This window comes from Pan paniscus, chromosome X, assembly GCF_029289425.2.
Source record: "Pan paniscus chromosome X, NHGRI_mPanPan1-v2.0_pri, whole genome shotgun sequence".
Lineage (NCBI taxonomy): Eukaryota > Metazoa > Chordata > Mammalia > Primates > Hominidae > Pan > Pan paniscus.
The window spans coordinates 71,143,087-71,169,039 of NC_073272.2; the positions used below are offsets into that span (position 1 = coordinate 71,143,087).

The 25,953-nt window shown below is 44.4% G+C and overlaps 1 pseudogene; it reads right to left on the reverse strand.

Annotated features, from left to right (window-relative positions):
* Positions 1–689: 689 nt before the first annotated feature.
* Positions 690–25,953, reverse strand: LOC129395228 (inhibitor of growth protein 1-like; annotated as a pseudogene).

A 25,953-nucleotide genomic window follows, 5' to 3' on the forward strand; every position in this document is an offset into this window, starting at 1 on the left:
AGTGATCCTCCCACCTCAAGTGTCTCCAGAACAAATACATTAATAATACAGTTTTATTTTTTATTTTATTTTATTTTATTTTGAGACGGAGTTTCGCTCTTGTTGTCCAGGCTGGAGTGCAATGGAGTGATCTTGGCTCACCGCAACCTCTACCTCCCCAGTTCAAGCGATTCTCCTGCCTCAGCTTCCTGAGTACCTGGGACTAAAGGCATGTGCCACCATGCCCGGCTAATTTTGTATTTCTAGTAGAGATGGGATTTCTCCATGTTGGTCAGGCTGGTCTTGAACTCCCAACCTCAGGTGATCCGCCCTCCTTGGCCTCCCAAAATGCTGGGATTACAGGCGTGAGCCACCGTGCCTGGCCTAAAGTTTTAAAATAAAGCATTATATAAAGTGTTATGTGCAACTATGATCTAGTTTTGAAAAATTATATACATTATATACACACAGCTGTGTAAGAACAAACCTGGAAGCTAGCTATAGACAAACAAGTTAACAGAGGTTCTCTCTAGACTGTGGGATTACAGGTTTATATCACTTCTTTTTGTTTATATTGTCTAATTTCCTATAAAGAGTAATAATATTGTAAAATAATAATTTATAAAAGTTTAAAAAACATGTTTTGTGCACCATGACTGCTATCAGGTAATATTACACAATTGAGGGAACAAAGACGGAGAGGTGATATTCAAAAATGAAAATTGTTTCAGTAATGAAATTATAGGTGACATTTCTTTTACCACAATATTTTCTGTGTGTGTATATATATGTATACACATGTATTATGTGCATATATATATATGTCTGTGTTAGCCAGGATGGTCTCGATCTCCTGACCTCGTGATCTGCCTGCCTTGGCCTCCCAAAGTGCTGGGATTACAGGTGTGAGCCACCAAGCCCTGCCCAATTTTTGTATTTTTAGTAGAGACGGGGTTTCTCCATGTTGGCCAGGCTGGTCTTGAACTCCTGACCTCAAGTGATCCGCCCACCTCAGCCCCCCAAAGTGCTTGGATTACACGCTTGAGCCACTGTGCCCAAGCCCTTCCATTCATATTTTAAAAAAAGAATGTATAGGCCAGGTGTGGTGGCTCATGCCTGTAATCCCAGCATTTTGGGAGGCTGAGGTGAGAGGATCACTTGAGGCCAGGAGTTAGAGATCAGCCTGGCAACAAAGGGAGAACCAGTGTCTAAAAATAACACAAAATAAAATAAAATAAAATAAAATAAATAGAATAAATAAAAACAGGTGGCATGAACCTGTGGTTCCAATTCCTGGGGAGGCTGAGGTGGGAGGATTGCTTAAGCCCAGGAGGTCGAAGCTACAGTGAGTGGTGATCATTGCTACTGCAGTCCAGCCTGGACAACAGAGAAAGACCATGTCTCAAAAATATATATACATGGCCAGGTGCTGTGGCTCATGCCTATAATCCTAGCACTTTGGGAGGCCGAGGCGGGAGAATCACGATGTCAAGAGATTGAGAGCATCCTGGCCAACATGGTGAAACCCCATCTCTACTAAAAATACAAAAAAATTAGCTGGGCATGGTGACACATGCCTGTAGTCCCAGCTACTCGGGAGGCTGAGGCAGGAGAATCACTTGAACCCAGGAGGCAGGGGTTGCAGTGAACCGAGATCACGCCACTGCACTCCACCAGCCTGGTGACAGAGCGAGACTCCGTCTAAAAAAAAAAAAAATATATATATATATATATACACACACACACACACACACACACACACACACACACACACACACACACACACACATATGAATGGAACCCAGATATATATTATGCTTTCTAAACATTATGTCATAAATTGTCTTCCATGTTTCTACATAGTTTATGAAATGGTCACTTTTTTTTTTTTTTTTTTGTGACAGGGTCTCCCTCTGTCGCCCAGGCTGGAGTGCAGTGGTGCAATCATGGCTCACCGAAACCTTGACTTCCTGGGCTCAGGTGATCCTCCCACCTTGTTACTGGTGGAGGGTGTCCAGGTTCTTGGCATTTGGAACAAAGAATTGGACAAAAGGCACAAACAAAGCAAGGAAAGAATGAAGCAACAGCACAGCAGAGATTTATTGAAAACGAAAGTACACTCCACAGGGTGGGAAGCGGGCCTGAGCAGCCGCTCAAGGGCCCCAACACAGAATCTTCTCAGGTCCAAATACCCCCTAGACGTTTCCCATTGGCTACTTGGTGTTCACCCCATGTAAATGAAGTGGTGGCCCACAATCAGTCTGATTGGTTGTGGACAGCAACCAATCTGAGGCTGAAGTGACATTACTAAGTTACACTCCTATGCAAACCTCTGATTAGTTGAGGTACTTTAAATTTCCCAACTGCCAGGCAGAAAAGGAGGGGGTTTGCAAAGGGCATAGCCTCTGGTCCTTTTGTTACTTAGACATGGAAACTTAGAGTTTTCCTTTCAATTTAGTTCTAGGAAGTCAGCGTGAAACGGCCTTAGGTTCCCTACCTCCAGACCCTATTCTCCTGCCTCAACCTCAGCCTCCCAAGTAGCTGGGACTACAGGCATGTGCCACCACGCCTGGCTAACTTTTTGTATTTTTTTAATAGATAAAAGGTTTTGCACAGGCTAGTCTCGAACTCCTGGGCTCAAGCAATCTGCCCACCTTGGCTTAATAGTTTATTGAATTAATTTATCCTTATTTACTTAGCCATTTCCCTATTATTAGTTTGTTCTAAGATTTCAGAATTTTCGATAATACAATGAACATTTCATCCATATAGCTTTTACTTCTGTCTCATTGCTTCTCTTGCATCAGTTCTTGAGTATAGAATTATTAAGCCAAAGGTCAAAAACAGTTCTTTGAAATTGTTATTGGCCAGGTGTGGTGGCTCACGCCTGTAATCCCAGCACAGGGGAGGCCGAGGTGGGCAAATCTCTTGAGGTCAGGAGTTTGAGACCAGCCTGGCCAACATGGTGAAACCCTGTCTCTACTAAAAATACAAAAACCAGCCGGGCGTGGTGGCGCACACCTGTAATCCCAGCTACTTGGGGAGGCTGAGGTAGAAGAATCGCTTGAACTTGGGAGGCAGAGGTTGCAGTGAGCTGAGATCTCGCCATTGCACTCCAGCCTCGGCGACAGTGAGACTGCATCTCAAAAAAATAAATAAAATAAAATAAAATAAAATAAAATAAAATAGTTATCTATGTAAAACACAGTTAAAAATCAGAACAGCTCAGAATGAATAGCAAGTTCCCTTCCCTACCCCTTCCCTTTTCTCCTCTGCTCACTTTCTCCAGAGGTGACCACTTTTATCTGTTACAAAGATATTTATGAGTTTTGATATGTAGTGTCATATTGCTTTTCAAAAGTTTGTATTTGTTTATCTTGCCAGAAGTCCTATGTAAACATACTAACTTCACTACAACTTTGACAACTTCAGATATTATTTAGAAAGGGTTTTTTTTGTTGCTCATTTTCACTTGTTCAATAAACATTCCAGCACTTAGTACATGTGACAACTGAGAATATGAAGAATGAGATACAGCATTTGCCCTCAAGTGTCACAGGTAGTCAGACACAATAAGCACAAACCTGAGAGTAGGGTGTGGCTGATGCAGCAGAAGTACATGAGAGGAAGGGGGAAATTTGGGAGGAAAAGGAAATCAACTTTGCAGGGTATAGGCAGGTTGGGTGAGTGTGAGGAAAAGCTTTACAGTACAAAAGACCTTTAAGCTGAATCTGAATGGATAACAGGGGGTTGGCAGGTGAGGTGGGGTGAGGATATTCCAGACAGATAGTACCATATCCAAAAGCCAGAGCCATGGCCAGGTGCAGTGACTCTTGCCTGTAATACCGGCGATTTAGAGGCTGAGGCGGGATGATCACTTAAGGCCGTGAGTTTGAGACGTTGCCATAGTGAGAATACATCTCTTAAAAAAAAATTTTTTTTTTAAATTTTTTAATTAGTCGGGCATGGTGGTGTGCACCTCTAGTCCTAGCTACTTGGGAGGCTGAAGTGGGAGAATCACTTTACCCTAGGAGTTCGAGAAGGCTACAGTGAGCCGTGAGCCACTACATGGAGCCACTACATTCCAGCCTGGGCAACAGAGCATGATACCCCCGACTCTTAAAAACAACAATAACAACAACAACAACAAAACCAGAGACATGAACTACCATGAAATGTTTGGACAGCTACGAGTAGCCCAGTATAATTGGAGCATTGGGTATATAGGGAAGGAAGGTGAGGGTTGGGGAAAGGTGAAGAAGGCAGGGCAGATTATGAAACAGGTCCTCTGGCTGGGCGCGGTGGCTCATGCCTATAATCCCACTAGTTTGGGAGGCCAAGGAGGGTGATCACCTGAAGTCAAGAGTTCGAGACCAGTGTAGGCAACATGGTGAAACTACGTCTCTATTAAAAGTACAAAAATTAGCTGGGCGTGGTGTCGGGCGCCTGTAATCCCAGCTACTCAGGAGGCTGAGGTATGAGAATCGCTTGAAACCGGGAAGCAGAGGTTGTAGTGAGCCAAGATCGCACCACTGCACTCCAGTCTGGGTGACAAGAGCAAAACTCTGAAAAAAGAAAGAAAGAGAGAGAGAGAGAGCAAGCAAGCAAGCAAGAGTCCTCAAAGGATTTATGGGCCATGGTAAGGAGTTTGGACTTGATCGTGATTGACAATGCAGAATTTTACGCAGGTGAAGGATGTGATTAGATTTAGTTTGGTCGCAGAGAGGTTAGCCCTGGTTTCAGAGTATGTATATATTTAATGTAGTGAATGTATTAGGGAAGGAGCCAGGCTTGGGGAAAAAGCACCTGTTATAAGACTATAAGGTAAGAGGTGATGAGTGCTTCAATTAAAGCAATGACTGGGTTGGAGAATATGGGCTAGATTTGGGAGATGTTTAGGAGGTAGACTCAACTGCATTTGGTGACTATTATTGGCAGACAAGGAATAAGGAGGCATATAGGATTCATTCATCCAGTCAATAAATATAGTGTACCCACCATGCACCTGACACTGTTCTAGGCTCTGGCAATATAGCATGGAAAACATGGATATAAATCCTATTCTCACGGAGCTTGCATTCCAGTGGAAAAGAACAGACAATAAACAAGTAAACACAAACTGTGAGAAGTAAAAGAAGGTGATGCATTGAAGTAATTGTGGCTGGGTTGGAGTAGAGGCCATCCTACTTTAGATAGGTAGACAGAGAAGGTGTCTAATAATGAGGTGGCATTTTAGCTGAGACTTGAAGATGAGAAAGAGCCATCCGTGCATTGAGCAAGGGGAAGATCATTCTAGGTAGAAGGAATAGTAAGATCAAAGGCTCTGAGGCAAAAAAGAGGTTGGTGTATTTGAGGAACTGAAATATTGCTAGAGTTTCTGGGAGTGTAATAGGCAAAGGGGAGAGTGGAATTCTTCCAGGTTTTTGTCTTAGGAAATCAGGGATGGGGGTGGGACATGATTGTGGAAGAACTTAAGGAATAGGTTTTGGGTTGAAGATGGTAATGAATTAAGTGTCAAATTTGGTGAGTGAGATGTCTGGGAGACATCCAAGCGGAGATGTTCAGTAAGTAGCTGGAAATAGTGGAGCTCAGGAGAAAGGCTGGGTTGTTATGTCATTAGCTAATGGACAGAATGTAAAGTTACGGAGATGAGATCAGGCCCAAGGGGAGAACTTGGGAAAAGACCCAATGTTCAGTGGGAGGGCAAAGGTAGAAGAAGCTAGAGGAGTCAGGCGCAGTGGCTCACGCCTGTAATCCCAGCACTTTGGGAGGCTGAGGCGGGCGGATCACGAGATCAGGAGTTTGAGACCAGCCTGGCCAATATGGTGAAACTCCGTCTCTACTAAAAATACAAAAAATTAGCCAGGCATGGTGGCGGGAGCCTGTAGTCCCAGTTATTCAGGAGGCTGAGGCAGGAGAATCACTTGAGCCCGGGAGGTGGAGGTTACAGTGAGCCGAGATCGCGCCACTGCACTCCAGCCTGGGTGACAGAGCGAGACTCCGTTTCAAAAAAAAAAAAAAAAGAAAAAGGATAAATCTAAATAAAAGATTTTCAAGACCTTTATGAAGAAAATAATGAAATTTTACTGAAAGATATTAAAGACTTAAATAAGTGGAGAGACAGTCTAGATTCATGAATAGCAAGACTCAATATAGTAAACATGTTGATATGGTTTGATGTTTGTCCTCTACAAGTCTCACGTTGAAAGGTGATCCCCAATGTTGGAAGTGAGGCATGGTGCGAGGTGTTGGGTCATGGGGGCAGATCCCTCATGAATGGCTTAGCATCATCCCCTTGGTGATGAGTGAGTTCTCTATTAGTTCACTGAGATGTGGTTGTTTGAAAGAATGCGGCACCTCCCCCTTCTCTGTCTTGCTCCCGCTTTCACCATGTAACATGCTGGCTCCCCTTCAGCTTCTGCCATGATTGTAAGCTTCCTGAGACCTGCTCAGAAGCAGATGCCAGCACCACGCTTCCTGTAAAGCCTACAGAGAACCGTGAGCCAATTAAACCTCTTTTCTTTATAAATTATCTAGCCTCACATATTTCTTTATAGTGACACAAACGGACTAACACAGATGAAAAGATATCTTAAATTGATCTATGAATTCCAAGGCAGTTTCATCAAAATTCCAATAAGATTTTTCATAGAATTTGACAAAATGATTCGACACTTTATATGGAAGAGGAACTGACCAAAAATAACTAAGGAGACAAACAGGGTGAGGGAACTGGAACTTGCCCTTTCGGATATCAAGGCTTATTTTAGGCTGGGTGTGGTGGCTCATGCCTGTAATTTTAGCAATTTGGGAAGGGGAGGTGGGAGGATCGCTTGAGTCCAGGGGTTCAAGATCAGCCTGGGCAACATGATGAAACCCCATCTCTACAAAAAACACACACAAAAAAATTTAGCCAGGCATGGTGGTACACGCCTGTGGTCCCAGCTACTTGAGAGGCTGAGGTTGGAGGATCGCTTGAGCCCAGGAGTTTGAGGTTGTAGTGAGCCATGATTATGCCACTGCACTCCAGCCTGGGCAACAGAGTGAGACCCTCTCTCTCTTTCTCTCTCCCTCAAAAAAAAAAAAGACTTATTTTAAAGCAACAGTTAAGAGTTTGGGATTGGCACAGGAATAGGCAAATGTAGCAATGGAATAGAGTAGAGAACTCAGAAGCGGACCTGAACACATAAGGAAACTTGGTAAATATCAAGGTAGCATTGCAGATTATTCAAAATAAACAGTGCTAGATCAGTTGGTTATCTATATAGGAAAAAAATGAAATGGGAACCCTACCTCGTACATCACGCAAAAATCAATCTAGATGGATAAAAGACTTAGATGTGCAAGGCAAAAATTTTAGACTTTTTTTTTTTTTTGAGACTGAGTCTTGCTCTGTTGCCCAAGCTGGAGTGCAGTAGTGTAATCTTGGCTCCCTACAACCTCCGCCTCCCAGGTTCAAGTGATTCCCCTGTCTCAGCCTCCCGAGTAGCTGGGATTACCGGTGCCTGCCACCATGCCTAGCTAATTTTTGTATTTTTAGTACAGATGGGATTTCACCATGTTGGCTAGGCTGGTCTTGAACTCCTGAACTCAAGTGATCTACCTGCTTCAGCCTCCCAAAGTGCTGGGATTACAGGCATGATCCACTGTGCCCGGCCAAAATTTTAGATCTTTTAGGAGAAATAAAAGATAATTTTAAAATTTTTTTTAATTTTAATTTTTTTTTTGGAGACAGAGTCTCACTCTGTCACCCAGGCTGCAGCGCAATAGTGCAATCACAGCTCACTGCAGCCTCAACCTTCTGGGACCAATTGATCCTCCCATCTCAGCCTCCTGAATAGCTGGGTCTACAGGCACATGACACCTGCCTGGCTAATTTTTGTACTTTTTATGGAGACAGGGTCTCACTATGTTGCCCAGGCCAGTCCCAAACTCCTGGCCTCAATCGATGCTCCTACCTCAGCCTTCCAAAGTGCTAAGTGCTGGGATCATAGGTGTGAGTCACTGTGCCCACCAAGAATATTTCTATAGCCTTGGTATACAAAAGGATTTCTTAGACAATAACATAAAGGGCAAATCATAAAATGAAATTTGGATGCATTTAACTGTGTTAAAAAATATAAACTTTTGAAGCCGGGCACGGTGGCATACGCCTGTAATTCCAGCACTTTGGGAGGCCGAGGCAGGTGGATCACTCGAGGTCAGGAGTTCGAGACCAGCCTGACCAACATGGTGAAACCCCATCTCTACTAAAAATACAAAAATTAGCTGGGCATGGTAGCACATACATGTAATCCCAGCTTCTCGGGAGGCTAAGGCAGGAGACTCACTTTAGCGCAGGAGGCAAAGGCTGCAGTGAGCCGAGATCACACCATTGCCCTCCAGCCTGGGTGACAGAGCAAGACTCTGTTTCTAGATAAATAAATAAACTTTTGTTCATCATAAGACATCATTTTAAAAGGTGATGGGCTGGCAGAAGATGTTTCCAATTCATATAACTGATAAAGAATAACTGTCCTGGGCCAGGCATGGTGGCTGAGGCCGGCGGATCACCTGAGGTCAGGAGTTCGAGACTAGCCCAGCCAACATGGTGAAACCCTATCTCTACAAAAAATACAAAAAAATTAGCTGGGCGTGGTGGTGGGTGCCTGTAATCCCAGCTACTTGGGAGGCTGAGGCAGGAGAATTGCTTGAATTCGGGAGATGGAGGTTGCAGTGAGCCAAGATCACGCCACTGCACTCCAGCCTGGGCAACAAGAGTGAACCCCCTTCTCAAAAAAAAAAAAAGAATAACTATCCTGGCCAACTGCGGTGGCTCATGCCTGTAATCTCAATGCTTTGGGGGCCGAGGTAGGAGGATCACTTGAGCCCAGGAGTTCGAGGCTGCAGTGAGCTATGATCATACCACTGCACTCCTCCAGCCTAGGTGATAGAGCAAGACCTTGTCTCAAACAAACAAACAAACAAACAAACAAAAACAAGAGAATCCTGGCCAAGCGCGATGGCTCACACCTGTAATCTCAGCATCCCAGAACTTTGACAGGCAGAGATGGGAGGATTGCTTGAGTCCACGAGTTTGAGACCAGACTGGGTAACATAGGGAGGTCTATCTTTGGCAAAAATTCTTTTTAAATTCTGAAAAAAAAATATGTAAGACAATATATCAGTAAGAAAAAGACAAGCCATCCAATGAAAACTGACCAAAAAACATAAAGCAGCATTTCACAGAAGAGAAAACAGGAATAGCCAATAAACGTGAAAATGTTGGCCAGGCTGGTCTTGAACTCCTGACCTCAGGTGATCCGCCCGCCTTGGCCTCCCAAAATGCTGGGATTACAGGCATGAGCCACTGCACCTAGCTGACTTAATCAGCAATTCTACCCCTAGGTATATATGCTAGAAAAATTCTTGCACCACCGTACCAGAAGACATGTACAAGAATTCAAGAGTGTTAATAGCTGCACTGATCTTTATAGCAAAAAGTTGAAAATAGCTCAAATGTTCTTCAATAAGAGAATGGTTTAGTAAATTATGGTATTATTATAAAAGGGAAAACTATACATTGGTAAAAATACCTACAGATACAAATATCAACATAGATGAGTCCCACAAACATAATGTGGAAGGAAAGTTCAGAAAAATTCATATGATATGATTCTATGTATATAAGGTTCAAAAACACGGGTGAGAAAGCCATAAAGAAAAGTATAATTACTGGCCAGGCATGATGGCTCATGCCTGTAATCCCAGCACTTTGGAAGGCCAAGGCAGGAGGATCACTTGAGGCCAGGAGTTCAAGATCAGCCTGGGCAACATGGCAAAGCCCAATTGCTACTAAAAATACAAAAATTAGCCGGGCGTGGTGGCGCATGCCTGCAGTCCTAGCTACTTGGGAGGCTGAGACAGGAGAATCTCTTGAACCCGGGAGGTGGAGGTTGCAGTGAACTGAGATCACGCCACTCCACTCCAGTCTGGGTGATGGAGTGAGACTCCGTCTCAAAAAATAAATAAACAAAAAGAAAAAAAAGTACAATTCCTAATAGCAGTTATATCTTGCAGGGAAGGAAAGGAATGCAATTCAGCAGGGTATCCAGAGAGCTTCAGAGGCTCTGGTAATGTTCTGGTTTGTAAGCTGATTGGTGGGCACTTAGATGTTCATTTTCTTATTCTTTAAATTATATATGAGATTTTTATCTACCATAAATGTCAGATATACTTTTGTATTTGTGATATATTTCATAAAAGTTTTTAAGCTGAAAAAAAAGTGACTGGAAGGTGAGAAAGCAGCTAGGCTATCAGGGGAAGGAGAATGATAGTAATAGCTAAAGGGAGAAATGGGATAACCAGAAAATTTTTAAAAGACCTATGAGGCCGGCTGTGGTGGCTCATGCCTGTAATCCCAGCACTTTGGGAGGCCCAGGTGGGAGGATCTCTTGAGCCCAGGAATTTTAGACCAGCCTGGGCAACATAGCGAGACCAAGTCTCTGTGAAAAATCAAAAAATTATCTGGGCATGGTGGTGTGCACCTGCAGTCCTAGCTACTTGGGAGGCTGATGTGGGAGGATCACTTGAGCCCAGGAGTTTGAGGCTGCAGTGAACCATGACTGTATCACTGCACTCCAGCCTGGGCAACAGACTGAGACTGTCTCAAAAAACAAAACCAAAAACAAAACTAGCCAGACATGGTGGCATATACCTGTAGTCCCAGCTACTCGGGAGGCTGAGGCAAGAGGATCCCTTGAGCCCAGGAGTTCGAGGTTGCAGTGGGCTATGATCGCACCACTGCACCCCACCATGGTTCCTGTCTCTTAAAAAAAGAGAAAGACTTATGAGCACGTTTACAGCCTTGATTCATTCAACAAACATTTATTGAATTCCCACTATGTACCCGGTAGTATGCTGGGCCTTGGGGTACAGAGATATATTTATTCAATTATGTAGTTACCCATTCTTCTAAAAGCCAGAAATAATTCATATATTCATTCAATAAATATTTATTAAGTGAATACTACGTACCAAGATTAATCTAAGTGCTGGAAATACAGCATTGAACAAAAGTCCTTTCATGGAGGTGGAGAGAGGCAATAAATATCTGTGAGGTGGTGATAAGTACTATAAAGAACACTAAAGTAATATAATGGTATAAAGAGAATGTGTATGTGTTAAGGAGGAGAGAGTTGCTATTTTAGATAAGGTGATCAGGAAAGGCCTTTCAGAGAAGGTGACATCTGAACAGAGAAATTAATGAAGTGAAGGAATAAATTATGTGGCTATCTGGGGGAAGATCATTCCAGGCAAAGAGAAAACACATGCAAGGCGTACTTAGGAGGCTATTGTAGTAATCTAGGCAGGAGATGATGGTGGCTTGGTTGAGGTTGATAGTAATGGAGATGGTGAAAAGTGTTTAGAGAAGGGACAGGATGGGCTGGGCGCGGTGGCTCACGCCTGTAATCCCAGCATTTTGGGAGGCCGAGGCGGGCGGATCACCTGAGGTCAGGAGTTCAAGACCAGCCTGGCCAACATGGCGAAACCCCATCTCTACTAAAAATACAAAAAGTAGCCAGACGTGGTGGTGCATGCCTGTGATCCCAGCTACTCGGGAGGCTGAGGCAGGAGAATCACTTGAACCCGGGAGGGGGAGGTTGCAGTGAGCCGAGATCGTGCCATTGCACTCCAGCCTGGGCAACAAGAGTGAAACTCCATCTCACACACACACACACACACACACAAAAAGTAACCATTGGACTGATATTTGACAGATAAAAAGAGTTATTTAATTGTACAAATCATGAAGGCATTCCACAGAAAACCACATATCTATAGGTATGGATGCTTAAGAATATATTTCATAATGGATCTTTGATTTGGAATATCTGAGATAATGGTAGAAGATGCAGCTGGAAAGGAGACCAGAGTCAAATCTTGATGGAAACTATACGTCATTCCGTGAGGAATGGGCTCTACCCTGAAATTGATGTTTTTTGTTTTCGTTTTTGTTTTTAGAGACAGAGTCTCGCTCTGTTGCCCAGGCTGGAGTGCAGTGGCACGATCTCGGCTCACTGCAACCTCCACCTCCCAGGTTCAAGTGATTCTCCTGCCTCAGCCTCCTGAGTAGCTGGGAATACAGGTGCATACCACCATGCCCGGCTAATTTTTTGTATTTTTAGTAGAGGCGGGGTTTCACCGTGTTAGCCAGGATGGTCTCGATCTCCTGACCCCATGATCCGCCTGCCTCGGCCTCCCAAAGTGCTGGGATTACAGGCATGAGCCACTGCGCCCGGCCTATTGATGGGTTTTAAGTAGGAAAATGACATGATGCCATTTGTGTGGTTATAAGTAACAAAAAACTTGACTTAAATAAGTAGGTATTTGTCTTTCTCATATAAGAAGTCCAGAGATAGATAGTTGTTGGCTTTGGTTCAAAGGCTTAGCAATGGCATCAAGAATTCAATCTCCATCTGTCTGCTTAACCCTCCTTAGCAGGTTGGCTTTCGGCCTTCGTGCTTGTTGCCTTATGGTCACAGGATGGCTGCTTTAGTTCTAGTAATCACATTCATGTTTGGGGAAGGAAACTGGAGAAAGTAGTGGCACTATGGCTGTCCCTTATATCATGAAAGCACAAGCTTTCTCCCACTATCAACACACTTCCCTTTATCTCATGGCCAATACTGGACAATATGGCAACTTGCAGCTTTAAGGTTGTACAATTGTGAATCTCACAAATGGAAACAGGTTTAGACAAAGCGTGATTCATATTGGGGTTGGGCATATTTCTTCCCTGCACATATATGGGTTCTTTTGGCAAATAAGAAGTGGAGGGGGTGGCTCTTGAGTGGACAATTAACAACACAAGCATACCTCAGAGATATTGTGGGTTCAGTTCCAGACCACTGCAATAAAGTACATATCACAATAAAGTGAGTCACAGGGATTTTTTTGTTTCCCAGTGCATATAAGTTATGTTTACACTATATTGTAGTCTATTAAATGTGCAATAGCACGTCTAAAAATACTTTATCGCTAAAAAAATGCTAATGATCATCTGAGCCTTCAGTGAGTGGTAATATTTTTGCTGGTGGAGGGTCTTGGCTTGATATTGATGGCTGATGACTGATCAGGGTGGTGGTTGCTGAAGGTTGGGGTGGCTGTGGCAATATTTAAAAAGAAGACAGAAGTGAAATTTGCTGCATCAGTTCACTCTTTCTTTCACAAAGGATTTCTCCGTAGCATGTGATGCTGTTTGACAGCATTTTACCCACAGTAGAACTTCTTTCAAAATGGGAGTCAATCCTCGCCAACTCTGCCAGTGTGTTATCAACTAGGTTTATGTAATATTTTAAACGCTTGTTGTCATTTCCATATTGCTCATAGCATCTTCACCAGGAGTAGATTTCACCTCAAGAAGCACTTTTTTTTTCCTCTTTTGAGACAGGGTCTCGCTCTGTCACCCAGGCTGGAGTGCAGTGTCATGATCATGGCTCATGCCGCCTGGGCTCAAGTGATTCTCCCAACTCAGCCTCTCTAGCAGCTGGGACTATAAACATGTGCCACCATGACTGGCTTTTTTTTTTTTCTTTTCTTTTCTTTTTTTTGTAGAGATGGGGTCTCACTGTGTTGCCCAGGGTGATCTTGAACTCCTGGGCTCAAGTGATCTTCCTGCCTCAGCCTCCCAAAGTGCTGGGACTACAGGTGTGAGCCACCACGCCTGGCCAAGAAACCACTTTTCTTTGCTCATCCATAAGAAGCAACTACTCATCCATTCAAATTTTACTATGAGATTATAGCAATTCAGCCACATCTTCAGGATTCACTTCTAATTCCAGTTCTCTTGCTATTTCCATAACATCTTTTTTTTTTTTTTCCCTTTGAGACAGAGTCTCGCCCTGTCGCCCAGGCTGGAGTGCTCACTGCAACCTCCGCCTCCCAGGTTCAAGCAATTCTCCTGCCTTAGCCTCCCAAGTAGCTGGGATTACAGGCGTGTGCCACCATACCCGGTTAATTTTTGTATTTTTAGTAGAGACGGGGTTTCACCATGTGGGCCAGGCTGGTCTCAAACTCCTGACCTCGTGATCTGCCCGCCTTGGCCTCCCAAAGTGCTGGGATCATAGGCATCAGCCACCGTGCCTGGCCTATTTCCACAACATCTTTAGTGACTTCCTCCATTGAAGTCTTGCACCCCTCAAAGTCATCCATGAGAGATAGAATCAACTTCTTCCAAACTCCTGTTAATGTTGATATTTTGACGTGTTTCCATGAATTACAAATGTTCTTAATGGCATCTGGAATGGTGAATCCTTTCCAGAAGGTTTTCAATTTATTTTGCCCAGATCCATCAGAGCAATCACTATCTGTGGCAGCTATAGCCTTACAAAATGTGCTTCTTAAATAATAAGACTTGAAAGTCTAAATTCCTCCCTGATCTGTGGGCTGTAGAATGGGTGTTGGCAGGAAAACAGCATTAATCTCTTTGTGTATCTCCATCAGAGTTCTTGGATTACTAGGTGCATTGTCAATGAGCAGTCATCTTTTGAAAGGAATCTTTTTTTTTTTTTTCTGAGCAGTAGATCTCAACAGTGGGCTTAAAAATATTATTATTATTATTTTTTGAGACTGAGTCTTGCTCTATTGCTCAGGCTGGAGTGCAGTGGCGCGATCTCGGCTCACTGCAACCTCCGCCTCCCAGGTTCAAGCAATTCTCATGCCTCAGCCTCCTGAGTAGCTGGGATTACAGGTGCCCGCCACCCCGCCCAGCTAATTTTTTTTTTTGGGTGGGGATGGAGTCTCGATCTGTCACCCAGGCTGGAGTGCAGTGGCTCGATCTTGGCTCACTGCAACCTCCGCCCCCTGGGTTCAAGCAATTCTCCTGCCTCAGCCCTTTCTAGTAGCTGGAATTACAGGCATGCACTACCACGCTCAACTAATTTTTGTATTTTTAGTTGAGACAGGATTTTGCCATGTTGGCCAGGCTGGTCTTGAACTCCTGACCTCAGGTGATCTGCCTGCCTTGGCCGCCCAAAGTGCTGGGATTACAGTCGTGAGCCACTGCATCCGGCCCTAATTTTTGTATTTTTAGTAGAGACAGGGTTTCACCATGTTGGCCAGGCTGGTCTCGAACTCCTGACCTCAACTCCGCCCGCCTCGGTGTCCCAGAGTGCTGGGATTACAGGTGTGAATCACTGCGCCTGGCAAAAAACAAAACAAAAACAAACAAACAAAAAAAACGAGTAAGCTTAAAATATTCAGTAAACCAGCTGGGCGTGGTGGCTCATGCCTGTAATCCTAGTGACTCCTCATTCGTTGCTGGGAGGAGGCTGCAATGGATAGGAGGCTGAAGCAGGCAGACTGCTTGAGCCCAGGAGTTTGAGACCAGCCTGGGCAATGTGGCAAAACCTTGTCTCTACAAAAAATACAAAAAAATTAGCCTGGCATTGTGGTGCACACCTGTAATCCCATCTGCTGGGGAGGCTGAGGAGGCTGAAGTGGGAGGATCCCCTGAGCCCAGGAGGCTGCAGTAAGCTGTGACTGTGCCATTGCACTCCAGCCTGGGTGACAGAGCAAGACCCTGTCTCAAAAAGAAAAAAAGTCACCAGCTGCATTAGCCCCTAACAAGAATCAGCCTGTTCCTTTGAAACTTTGAAGACAGGAATTGACTTTTCTTTAGATTTGAAAGTTCTAGATGACATCTTCTTCCAATAGAAGACTGTTTCATCTATATAGAAAATCTCCTGTTCAGTGTAGCCACTTTCATTTCTTTTTTCTTTGAGACGGAGTCTTGCTCTGTCACCCAGGCTGGAGTGCAGTGGTGCGACCTCAGCTCACTGCAACCTCTACCTCCTGGGTTCAAGCAATTCTCTTGCCTCAGCCTCCCAAGTAGCTGGGATTACAGGCATGTGCCACCACGCCCGGCTAGTTTTTTGTATTTTTAGTAGAGATGGGGGTTTCATCATGTTGGCCACGCTGGTCTCGAACTCCTAATTTCATGACCTGCCTGCTTTGGCCTCCCAAAGTGCTAGAATTACAGGCGTGAGCCACCACGTCTGGCCATAGTGTAGCCACTTTCATCAATCATCTTAGTTAGATCTTTTGGATAACTGGCTGTGGCCTCTACATCAGGACTTGCTGCTTCACCTTGCACTTTCATTTTATGGAGATGGCTTCTTTCCTTAAACCTCATGAACCAACCTTTGCTAGCTTCAGACTTCTGTTTTGCAGCTTCCTCACCTCTCTCAGCCTTTGTACAGTTGAAGAGAGTTAGGGCCTTGCTGTGGATTAAGCTTTGGTTTAAGAGCATATTGTGGCTGGTTTGATCTTCTATCTGGACCATATCAGCAATAAGGCTGTTTTACTTTCTTATCATTCATGTATTCACCGGAGTAGCACTTTTAATTTCCTTTAAGAGCCTTTCCTTTGTGTTCCCAACTTGGCTAACTGGCACATGAGGCCTAGCTTCTTGAAAGCCTGTCTCGGCTTTCAACATGCCTTCCTCACTAAGCTTAATCATTCCTAGCTTTTGGCTTAAAGTGAGAACCAGCTCATGCCTGTAATCTCAGCACTTTGGGAGGCCGAGGTGGGAGGATTGCTTGAGCCCAGTCGTTCGAGGCCAGAGGATTGCTTGAGCCCAGTCGTTCGAGGCCAGCTTGGGCAACATAGGGAGACCCTGTCTCTACTAAATTTTTTTAAAAAAATTAACTGGGCGTGGTGGTCCCAGCTACTCAGGAGGCGGAGGTGGGAGGATCCCCTGAGAGCAGGAGGTTGAGGCTGCAGTGAGCCGTGATTGTGCCACTGCACTCCAGCCTGGGTAACAGAGTGAGACTCTGTCTCAAACAGACAAACAAACAAATAAATAAATACATAAATAGAGAGCTGTGTGGCTCTTCCTTTCACTTGGACACTTAGAGGTGGATAAGGGAAACCTCGGATAAAGGGGACTACTGTATTTTCCAACTTGCTTTTTACACATAATATATTGTGAACATCTCTCTCTCTCTCTCTCTCTCTCTCTATATATATATATATATATACACATTCCTCATTATTTTTTTCTTCTGCAGTGACTTGGAACCCATTTTTTAATTGAAAATTTTATTGAGATATTTATAAGAAATAATAGAGATTCCTTGTACACTTTGCCTAGTTTCTCCCAATGGCAACATTTTGCAAATATCACAACCAGGATATTGACATTGATACGATTCACCAATCTTTATTCAGGTTTCCCCAGTTTGCCTCATTCTTTTCTTTTTCTTTTTTCTTTTATTTTTTGTAGAAATGAGGTCTCACTATGTTGCTGAGGCCAGTCTCAATCTCCTGGCGTCAAGTGATCCTTTGGCCTCAGCCTCCCAAAGTGCTGGGATTATAGGCGTGAGCCAGCACATCCAGCCCTCATTCTTTTAAAACATCCTATGGATAGACATTTAATTTTCCAATTTTTTGCTTTAACAATGTTTGAGTCTCCTGGACTCTATTGAGTTCCACTTAATCTTTTTCTTTCTGGACCACTATAATATTAATTACTATGCATTTCATTGTATCTGGTGGGTCAAATTACTTTTTTTTTTTTTTTTTTTTTTTTGAGACGGGGTCTTGCTCTGTCACCCAAGCTGGAGTGTAGTGGTGTGATCTCAGCTCACTGCAGCCTCCGACTCCCGGGTTCAAGTGATTCTCCTGCCTCAGCCTCCCAAGTAACTGAGATTACAAGTGCCTGCCACCACACCCAGATAATTTTTGTATTTTCAGTAGAGACAGGTTTCACCATATTGGCCAGGCTGGTCTCGAACTCCTGACCTCAGGTGATCCGCCTGCCTTGGCTTTCCAAAGTGCTGGGATTACAGGTGTGAGCCACTGCGCCTGGCCAAAATTAACTTATTATTCATCCTTTAAGTGTTTTATTTGGCTACTGAGGTAGACAGGTAGTCCCCAGTGATCCCCAACTCCTGGTATTTATGCTTTTGTATAAGTCCCTCCTCTTGTGTGTGGGCTGGGTCCGATGACCTAACAAATGGAATACAGTAAAGGTGATGGAGCTATTACTTGCAAGACTAGGTTACAAAAGACCATGACTTCTGTCTTGCTGGTATGCTCTTGCTTTCTTTTGCTTGCTTCAAGGTGATGAACTTCAATACCCTGATGAAACCAGCTGCTGTGTTGTTGCGAGCTCCCCTGTGGAGAAGCCAACATGTCAAGGAACTGAGACCCTCAGTCCAACAGTCCACAAGGTACTTTATACCCTGCTAACAACCACAAAGTGAATGTGGAAGTAGATCTTGCTCCAGTTGAACCTTGACATGAATTCAGTCCTGGCCAACACTTTGACTGCAACCTTGTGAGAGACCCTGAACTGTAAGACTATCTAAGCAGTGCCTGGATTCCTGATCCATGGAAACAGTGAGGTCAATGCATGGTTTTGGTTTAACTTTTGATTTTGAAATAACTGTAAATTCACAGACAATTGTAAATAAGTAGTATGGAGATCCCAATACTTTTCACCGAGCTTCCCCAAATGGTAACATCTTGCATAGCTATAGTACATTATCGGTCCCTGTTTTCAATTCATTTGAATATATACCTAGGCGTGGAATTACGGAGTCATATTGTAATTCTATGTCTGACTTTTTGAGGAGCTGCCAAGCTGTCTTCCACAGTGACTGCATTATTTTCCACTCCCACCAGCAATGTATAAGGGCTCTGATTTCCTCACAATCCCACCAACACTTGCTGCTTTCTATGTGTGCACGTGCAGGCGTATGTTTTATAATAGCCTTCCTAATGGGTGTGAAGTGGCATCTCATTGTGGTTTAGATTTGCATTTTTCTCATGACTAGTGATGTTGAGCATCTTTTCATGTGCTTATTGGTCATTTGTATATTCTCTTTGGAGAAATGTCTATTCAAATCCTTTGTTCATTTTTAGATTTGGTTGTTTGTTGTTGTCGAGTTGTAGGAATTATTTATATATTCTGGATATTAATGCCTTATCAGATATATGATTTGCAAATATTTCTTCAATCCTATAGGTTGCCTTTTTACTCTGTTGCTATTGTTGTTTAATGCACAAAATTTTTAATTTTGATGAAGTTCAATTGACTTAGTTTTCTTTTGTTACCTGTACTTTTAAGTCATATCCAAGAACTCATTGCCAAATCCAAGATCATTAATATTTCCCCCTACGTTTTTTCTTTTTATTTATTTATTATTTATTTATTTATTTATTTTTGAGACAGAATCTTGCGTTGTCACCCAGGCTGGAGTGCAGTCGTGTAATCTCCGCTCACTGCACCCTCCACCTCCTGGGTTCAAGCGATTCTCGTGCCTCAGCCTCTCGTGTAGCTGGGTGGCGTGATCATGGCTCGCTGCAGCTTTGACCTTTCGGGCTCAGGTGATTCTCCCACCTCAGCATCCTGAGTGGCTGAAACTACAGGCACCCCGCTAATTTTTTGATTTTCTGTAGAGGCGAGGTCTCACTATGTTGCCCAGGCTGGCCTGGAACTCCTGGGCTCAAAAGATCCCTTCTGCCTCGGCCTCCCAAAGTGCTGGGATTATAGGCATAAGCCACTGTGCTCTGCCTAAAATTATTTTTTTTAATTTGTTTTAGACACAGGGTCTTGCTCTGTCACCCACGCTGGGGTGCAGTGGCCTGGTCATAGCTCACTGCAGCACCAACTCCTGGGCTCAAGAAATCCTCCCACCCCAGTCCCAGTAGCTGGGACTACAGGTGCACACCACCACGCCTGGCTATCTTTTTTTTTTTTTTTCTGTAGAGACAGGGGTCTCACCATGTTTCCCAGGCAGGTCTCTCAAGAGACCCTCCTGCCTTAGCCTTCCAAAGTGCTGGGATTACCGGCGTGAGCCATCAAGCTTGGCCGGAAATTTTTGATTACTGGTTCAGTCTCTTTACTTGTTGTAAGTCTAGTCAGATTTCCTATTTTTCTTGACTCAGTTTTGGTAGTTTGTGTTTCTAGGAATTTGGTCATTTTATCTAGATTATCCAATAATTATAGTCTCTTATAATCCTTCTTATTTCTGTAACGTTGGTAGTAATGTTTCCTCTTTCATTTCTGATTTTAGTAATTTGAGCCTTTTTTTCTTAGTCAATCTAGTTAAAGTTCTGTCAATTTTGTTGATCTTGGAATCTCTGTATTATTAGTCTACTTTCTATTTTTGTTTATCTCCTCTCTAATCTTTATTATTTTCTTCTTGGGTTTAGTTTGCTCTTCTTGGTGGTATAATTTTCTTCATAATTACTGTACTTGGAGTATGTTGTGATTCTTGGATCTGTGTTTATGGTATTCATCACATTTGGAAAAATTTCAGCCTTTTTTTTTTTTATCCACCCCTCTTCCTTCAGGGACTCCCATCACATGTATAGAAGGCTGCTTGGGATTGCCCCCCAGCTCATTGATGATCTGTTCTTTCTTTCCGTCTTTTTTTCTCTATGCTTCATTCCAATAGTTTCTATTATTATGCCTTCAAGTTCACTAATCTTTTTTTCTGTAGTACCTAATTTGCTGTTAGTCCCATCTAATGTATGTATGTTTTTTTTTTTTTTTTTTTGAGACGGAGTTTCGCTCTTGTCACCCAGGCTGGAGTGCAGTGGCGCGACCTTGGCTCACTGCAAGCTCTGCCTACTGGGTTCAAACGATTCTCCTGCCTTGGCCTCCCGAGTAGCTGGGATTACAGGTGCCCACCACCACACCCAGCTAATTTTTGTATTTTTAGTAGAGACCAGTTTCACCATCTTGGCCAGGCTGGTCTGAAACTCCTGACCTCTGGTGATCCAACTGCCTTGGCCTCCCAAAGTGCTGGGATTACAGGCGTGAGCCACCGCACCTGGCCTCATCTAACATATTTTTTAAAAATTTAGACATTGCCTTTTTTATCTCTAGAAGTTTATCTTTTTAAATATCTCCTGTATCTCTACTTAACATGCTCAATTTTTCCTCCACCATCTGGAATGTGGTTATAATAACCATTTATTATCCTTGTCTATTAACTTTATCACCTATGTCATCTCTGGTCAGTTCCTATTGATTTTTCTCCTCATGGTGGATTACATTTTCCTGCTTCTTTGCTTGCCTGTTAATTTTCTATTGGAGGCCAGACATTAAAAATTTTACCTTGTTAGGTGCTGGGTATTTCTGTACTACTGTAAATATGTGTAAGCTTTGTTCTGGGAAGTTAAGTTATTTGGAAACAGTTTGACCTTTTTAAATGCTTGCTTTTAAGCTCTTGTTTGTTTAGTTGATTTTTAAGCCAGGATCAAAAAGTAGCCTTTTAATCTAGGACTAGATTTGTTGCTCTACTGGGGAAGTATTCTACCCAGTGTTTTATGAAGTTTTCCCACCCACAATCAGGCTGGTGGGAACACAAACTATTCTGGTCCCTGTGTGATCTTTGAGTATTTTTCTCTCTAATCCCTTCAGGTGGTTCTTCCCTTAGCTTTAGGTGGTTTCTTTTTTTTTTTTTTTTTTTGAGACGGAGTCTCAGTCTGTTGCCCAGGGTGGAGTGCAGTGGCATGATCTCGGCTCACTGCAACCTCCACCTCCCAGGTTCAAGCGATTCTCCTGCCTTGGCCTCCCGAGTAGCTGGGACTACAGTTGTGCGCCACCACACCCAGATAATTTTTGTATTTTTTAGTAGAGATGGGGTTTCACCATATTGGCCAGGCTGGTCTCGAACTCCTGACCTCATGATCCACCCACCTCAGCCTCCCAAAGTGCTGGTAGGTAGTTTCTTTGTGGGCATGCACTGACCAATCCCCAGCTGAAGACTTAAGAGACATCCTCTGCAGATCTCCAGAGCTTTCTCTCTGTGCAGCTATCTTTTCTCCAGTTTTCTGTCCAGTGAACTTTAGCTACCTTGGCCTCCTAGTCTTCCAAGTCTTTCTTCTTAGCTCAGAGAGACTGCTAGGCTCTGCCTATGTTCCTCCTCTCTGCACTGTGGCCTAGAAACTTTCTCCAGGCAGTATGCTAGGGCACTCATACAACTCATCTTGTGCTGGGCACGGTGGCTCACGCCTGTAATCCCAGCACTTTGGGAGGCCGAGGCAGGTGGATCACCTGAGGTCAGGAGTTCGAGACCAGCCTGGCCAACGTGGTGAAACCCTATCTCTACTAAAAATACAAAAATTAGCCAGGCATGGTGGTGCACGCCTGTGATCCTAGCTACTCAGGAGGCTGAGGCAGGAGAATCGCTTGAACCTGGGAGATGGAGGTTGCAGTGAGCCGAGATCGCACCACTGCACTCCAGCCTGAGCAACAGAGCAAGACTCTGTCTGAAAAAAACACACACACACAAAAAAAATTCATCTAGTTTGTTTCTCTCCTTTCTTTTGTCACTATCATATGCCGCCTGATGTCCAGTGTCTGGAAACCATTGTTTTATGTAGTCTGTCCCTTTTGTTGCTATTGTTTTAGGCAGTAGGGTGAATTACTCAATCTTGGCCAAATGTAGAAGTCCCTCTGCCTCTTTGTGATACTGGGGTTTAAGATGTCAGAGGTCAGGTTTTTCTGGTCAGTGAGAGTGTGGCCCTGAGAGAGGGGGCTGAAATGGAATAGAAAATAAAGTTCCTGGAGTGAAGGCAGAATAAGAAATGTAAGGCTAGGCTGGGCGTGGTGGCTCACGCCTGTAATCCTGGCACTTTGGGAGGCTGAGGCAGGCAGATCACCTGAGACTGAGAGTTCGAGACCAGCCTGACCAACATGGAGAAACCCTGTCTCTACTAAAAATACAAAATTAGCAGGGCATGGTGGCACATGCCTATAATCCCAGCTACTTGGGAGGTTGAGGCAGGAGAGTCGCTTGAACCAAGGAGGAGGAGGTTGCAGTGAGCTGAGATCACACCATTGCACTCCAGACTGGGCAACAAGAGTGAAACTCCGTTTCAAAAAAAAAAAAAAAAGTAAGCCTAAATTGTTAAGTGAGTCATTCATGGGGATGCTCAACAGGCAAACTAAGTGGGAACAGAGCTGGTATTACAGACAGAGGGATGAGGATGGCAAAGGGCCTGGAGGAATAAATTAGCAGTAGCATCAGAGAATTACAAAGTATTTCTTATAGCTGGAATATAAAGTACGTAAGAAGCTGCTATGGTTTGAATGCGTCCCTTCTAAAATTCAGTTGTTGCCTTTATGATAATATCAAGAGATGGGTCTTTTAAGAGGTGATTAGGCCATGAAGGCCTCTCCCTCATGAACAGGATTAAGGCCTTCAGAAAGGAGAAAAGAGGCTTTTTAAAAACTCTTTTCCCTCCTCCTCCACCCCCTCCACTTTCCCCTCCTACTTGTTCCAAAAAATAAATAAATAAAAATTTGCCCATGAAAGTTTCTGGATGGGAAAAAAAGAGGCTTCACAGAGCATTCAGTTTGCTTGCCCTGCCACCTCTGTCTTGTGAGGACACAGAATTATTTTCCTTCAGAGGAGGCAGCCCTCACCAACAAACCAACATGCTGGCTCCTTGATCTTGGACTTCCCAGCCTTCAGAACTGTAAGAATACAAATTCCTGTTCTTTAAAAATTACCCAATTTCAGGTATTCCGTTATAGCAGCACAAAACAAAGACAGAAATCATGTCAGGAAATGAAATGGACAGGTGACTGTATTTGAAGGATCCTGTCTGTTATACTAAGGAATTGGATTTTTTTTTTTTTGAGACGGAGTCTCTCTCTGTCGCCCAGGCTGGAGTGCAGTGGCGCGATCTCGGCTCACTGCAAGCTCCGCCTCCCGGATTCATGCCATTCTCCCGCTTCAGCCTCCCAAGGAATTGGATATTTTCTTAAAGGCAGTTGAGAAAGTCAAGAAATTGACAAATTATACTACAAAGCTATGGTAACCAAAACTACATAGTACTGGCATTAAAAACAGACACATAGACCAATGGAACAGAATAGAGAACCCAGAAACAAATCCATACATCTACAATGAACTTCATTTTCTATTTTTTTTTTTTTTTTTTGAGACAGAGTCTCACTCTTTCACCAGGCTGGAGTGCAGTGGCACGATCTCAGTTCACTGCAACCTCTGCCTCCCGGGTTCAAGCGATTCTCCTGCCTCAGCCTGCCGAGTAGCTGGGAATACAGGCATGTGCCACCATTTTTGTATTTTTAGTAGAGATGGGGTTTCGCCATGTTCGCCAGGCTGGTCTCGATCCCCTGAACTCAAGTGATCTGCCTGCCTCGGCCTCCCAAAGGACTGGGATTATAGGCGTGAGCCACCAAGCTGGGGTTTTTGTTGTTGTTGTTGTTGTTGTTGTTGTTGTTTTTTAGATTAGTCAAGTGAAGCAGTGAGAGTGGAGAAGGAACAAAGAAATCTGTAGCTGGTTGTGATCAATTAGTTGTAAACACCACTGCACTCCGATCAGCCAGCCCATCTTTTTCATAGGCAGAATGCGACGGAAGAAGCCTGGAGCAGGCTGTGGGGAAGCGGGAGCCTGGGGAGAGAGCCCAATCCAGTTAAGGCAGGAGGTAGAAGGGAAAGTTCAGTGAAGAAAGCCAGGATGTACGGGAGTTTGTTTCTCACTGAGCAGGGGTTCCAGTGGTTATAGTGGAAAGGGCTCCAAGAAAAGCGAACAGTGGGAAAAACAGGTTCAGGTGTGTGTGGAGGAAAGGGAAGCATCTGGGGCTCTGACATTAGTTCTGACCTCTTTTCCAATCTTGTGAAGGTGGCAGCACCTCCTGTATTGTCATTATTTCTTTAACGGCATTCTTTTTAAACTGTTTAATTCAAACCTATATTTGTAGTTTCTAAAATGTTGATCACAGACCATTTTGTTGTTACACATGTCTGCCAACGAAAACAAAAGGCAAAGAGAATCACTCCCATCCCTATAAAAGGAATGGCTCCTTTTCTAACATTCTTTTTTTTTTTTTTTTGAGATGGAGTCTCGCTCTGTCGCCCAGGCTGGAGTGCAGTGGCGCGATCTTGGCTCACTGCAAGCTCCACCTCCCAGGTTCATGCCATTCTCCTGCCTCAGCCTCCCGAATAGCTGGGACTACAGGCGCCCGCCACCACGCCCAGCTAATTTTTTTTTTTTTGAATTTTTAGTAGAGACGGGGTTTCACCGTGTTAGCCAGGATGGTCTCGATCTCCTGACCTCGTGATCCGACCGCCTCGGCCTCCCAAAGTGCTGGGATTACAGGCGTGAGCCACCGCGCCCGGCCTCTAACAACATTCTTTAAAAATATACATTTTACACTCCCTGCACCTCAGCAAAGGTGGCAATGTAATCAACACACTGGCTTATTTTGTTCTCCTCACTATTAGACGCATGTCCCCAAACTACCTGTTATAAGCCTGTTTTTTTTCTGGACTTCTCAAGGGCTTTGCCCATCGTTCTTTCCCCGGCATCTGGGACAGTACCACTCGCGCTTTGGTTTATGGTTGAGACTCACACACGAGAAGCGGAACCACTCGATGGGGCATTCGTTGTCGCAGCGGATCATCTCCCAGTAGGAGGGCTCGCTGGGGTCGATGGGGAGGTCTGCGGGGGACGCCTGCCGCTACGCCTTGGCCATGGAGCTCTGCTTCTTCTTAGAGGTCTGGGCTTTCTTCTCCTTGGGCGTGCCCGAGGTGACGTCGTCGTGGTCGCGGTTGCTGGACGCGTTCTCACGGTTCTAGTTGTTGCGCTGCCGCCGAGAACGCTTTGCTGTTGGACTTCTCCGCCTGCGCGTCCGCCTCGCCCCTGGGCCTGTCCGGGCCGACCTTGCCGCCGTCGCGCTGCGTCGCCCTGTTCCTGCTGCGCGTGGAACGGCTCCACGTGGCTGTCCACCTGCCGCGTGAGGCTCTCCACCAGCTCCACCCTCTGGCTCTTGATCTGGATCTTCTGATCGCCCGGCTCCTAGCTGCGGATCAGGGCCCGCTGGGCGCAGGGTGGCACCCGCGGCTTCTGCGCGCAGTCCGTGTCGCGGCGGACCTTCTCATAGCACTTGTCCAGGTCCTTCAGGGTCTCCTCCAGGAAAGTCTCCGTGCCGCGAGCCCGGCT